The following is a 228-nucleotide window of genomic DNA, read 5'->3' on the forward strand; positions in this document are numbered from 1 at the left end:
CTCCAAAACTAAGAAACAAAAAACAGGAAACAGAAATGCTGCATCTGATGCAAAAACTTTGTTGATAGAAAACGTCAGAGAAATGGCAGAAGAAGAAGGAATTCATATTTATGTTGTTGAACTCAAAAACCAAAAAAACGCTATGCTAAAAGCTGCCAGAGATGCACTCAAACCCGGCAGGTAAGGCTAACATACATACATATATATATATATATATATATATATATA

This window comes from Eimeria mitis, genomic scaffold (assembly GCF_000499745.2).
Source record: "Eimeria mitis Houghton genomic scaffold, Emh_scaff3073, whole genome shotgun sequence".
In the NCBI taxonomy this organism is placed as follows: Eukaryota; Apicomplexa; class Conoidasida; order Eucoccidiorida; family Eimeriidae; genus Eimeria; species Eimeria mitis.